We start from the raw sequence: 2850 nt of genomic DNA, 5'->3' as shown, positions 1-2850 counted from the left end.
TCCACGTACCTCTGTCCAGTACTGAAGACGAACCCTGCGCAGCCCTTGCGAACTGTTCCCGAGACAGTGCGGGCTGCGCCCAGTGTCACATGCTAATGACAGGATGTTCTCATAGCTTTTTATTTTGTGTTGTCTTATGTTTGTACGGTGTGTTGTCATTTTGATTTTTTAAGTATAAAAGCTGCTTAGAATAGTTCTATCATGAAGGGCACTTTTCAGATTGTGGGCTGGAAAGGGTTATTTTATCAAGGGGGGCGGGAGGGAGGGAGACGAGAAAGCCTATTTAACGAGCCTGTGACGATTATGCACATTACCAGAGGCGGACCCCGTAATCAGGGGAGCTGGCGTTCACGGGCGAGCGGCCGCGGCCTCCGGGCGGCCCCACGGCGAGCCGAGCGGCAGGCCGGTCTGCGAAGTCCTCTGTCCCCACGGATCCGCCTATGCACATTACCCTTGTTCCATTACTTTTTCATGTCATTTTTTTTATCCCAAAAAATATTTTTTAAAAGTTGAAAAAAAGACATATCAAACATGCAAATACTTGAATCCAGCAGGCCAATACGCAATGTGAACACTCAGTGTAACCCACACCCAGGTCGGCGGCGGGCGCACCGGCTCCGGAGCTGCCGCGGTCACGGTCACGGCCGGCGCGCGTCGGAACCAGCGTGTGCGCGCGCGTGTGCGCACTTCCTGTGTTGGCGTGCCGCGCGTGAGGGACTTCACTGTGGGTTTCCTTTTATTCAGTATATGCTTTTGTTGGCGCATTGGTCAAATGTTCGTTACTATTAGCTTCTAACTTTGCACTGAGTGTCCCCGCCCTTCCTCAGCTCATCCTACACGTTAACGAGAACTCGTGGGACAGGGCCGGCGACAATTCACGTGTAAATGTTTACTCAAGGACTCTGTTACCGCGTTTAAAGTCACAGTGTGTATCTCTGGAGAAATAACATGTGCACCACCTTTAGCGGCTCTTTGTTGTGGACTGGTGATGCGAGGGAATTCTCGCCAGAGTCTGCACCGCTTTCCACTGGGAACAGAACGTGAACGAGCCAGCGTGTGGACTGTGGCCATAGATACTGTGAGGGTGGGCTCCGCGCAGGGACGGAGACAAGCACTTGGACTGGGTGGTGACTGCTTCGGAGGAGCCCATGGCGGGGGCTCCCACCTGTTTACAGACCTTTTTTCTCCTTCAGACTTTAAAGTAAAAAAATTTTAAAAAGGAATTTAAAAAAAAAAAAAGAAAAAAAAAAGACTTCCGTCGTAAGACGCCTATTTTCCGATGCGGACGCGCTACTTCAGAGCTCTGGGATTGGCAGTGTTCTCCCTCCGGCATCGTCGCGGACTCTGTCGCGCCCCTCCCGGGACGGGGCGCTGTGGTCACTGTCTTGCACATGCGGAAGCGCTCTCAGGAAGCCAGGGTTCCGAGGGGCAGCTCCACACCGTTCCATGTATTTTGTAACCCAACTCCTAGCACTGAAGATGTTATAAAAAACAAAAAAATAAGAAAAAAAGAAAAAAGAGGAAAAAAACTCAAAGAAGAAAAATACCTAATCTCTAATGTGTAGCAGTTACATATTTACCAAATAATGGACTCAGAAGACATAGGTGTTTGAAGAGTGCTTTATATATTAAAAATCGCTTTATGTTTTAAAAATGATCAATGTTTTCATTGTTTTGCAAGAAAGAAAGACAATGGAGTAACATACCCTCAAGTATGTTTAAAACATACGAACATTGTGCTCCCTGCCTGCTCGGTCAGGAAACGTGCATTACATTTTTTTTTAATTCGCTTTTTAATGGTTTTTTCAAAACAAAACAACAAAAGAAAAAAAAAAAAGAAGCAGGTCCTGCGAAGTCGCAGGCCCTCAGAGCTGGTTTTCTAGCGGATCACGAACTATGCACAGACTGGGGTCAGGCCTGTCGGCCCAGGAGTGTCAGCTAAACAGCCTTCCTCGGGGCGCCGCCCCGCACCCTCTGTATTTGATGTATGTGTCCCCGCATATGTATATCAAATATACGTGCGCCGACAGCCCGGCTGCGTCCACGGCGCCGAGTTGTAGAAAAACTCCGAGGTTTGAACAGCGCGGATGGAAGTAAAGAATCTGTCTGTTTTTGTTTTCCGTTGGGGGGGGTGTTGTTTTGACCTTTTATTTTGAAGATGTTTGTAACAGATTAAGAAACAAGTTTGTGGCTTTTAATGTTTTTCCTCATAGAATGTGATTGTTGAAGAATACGCACCGAAAGTTGCTTTCAAAAGTACAACGCTTTGTTGAATCTTAATAAATGGCAATTTTTTTCTTGGCTATTGAAGTCAATGTGTGTTTTCTTTCTCAAAGACGGATGTCAGCGGTTTCACTCTGACTGCACCGGGGGGAGCTGCACGCCGAGGCCCGGTGGCCTGACTGTCATCTTCCCGCTTGCTCTGTGGCTCTGCCGTCAGCGCCGAGCCCCATGCAGGACCCGCGGGGGTGCAGCAGTGCTCGACCCCCGCGCCCGCCCGCCCCAGGTGACACCCGTGGGCGCTGTGCCCTGACCAGCACGTGCAGCAGGCCTGGCCTCCAGTCCGGCTCCGGGCGCCCTGAGGACCGGAAGCAGCTCCAAACCCACCTGTGTCTACAGCGGGGCACGGGCCGCCGAGGGCCGCCGCCCACATTACCTGGGACCCTGATGGGGCATCAGAAATGTTGGGGAGAAGAGCGTGAGGACGGCCTTCTGCGTTTCCACGTCTTACCCCTTCACCTCTCTCATCCTTGCTCACACAGCGCCTGTCGGCCCAGAACGCGCGGCCCTGGACACGCGACCACAACCCAGAGGCGGAGCACCCCTTCTGTCCACTCCAGGGGTCAGTCC

At 51.1% G+C, this 2850-nt stretch overlaps 1 protein-coding gene across 1 annotated transcript in view; it reads left to right on the top strand.

Annotated features, from left to right (window-relative positions):
* The window catches only part of TNRC6C (trinucleotide repeat containing 6C), a 39970-nt gene extending 37667 nt beyond the window's left edge, over positions 1 to 2303 (top strand). The window contains exon 23 of the mRNA XM_014531731.1: positions 1 to 2303. The gene's annotated coding sequence lies outside the window, so the exon portion shown is untranslated.
* The last annotated feature ends 547 nt before the right edge of the window (positions 2304 to 2850 follow it).

The sequence above is a fragment of the Myotis brandtii genome, unplaced genomic scaffold (genome assembly GCF_000412655.1).
Source record: "Myotis brandtii unplaced genomic scaffold, ASM41265v1 scaffold825, whole genome shotgun sequence".
Lineage (NCBI taxonomy): Eukaryota > Metazoa > Chordata > Mammalia > Chiroptera > Vespertilionidae > Myotis > Myotis brandtii.
This window is presented reverse-complemented; position numbering and strand designations above follow the sequence as displayed.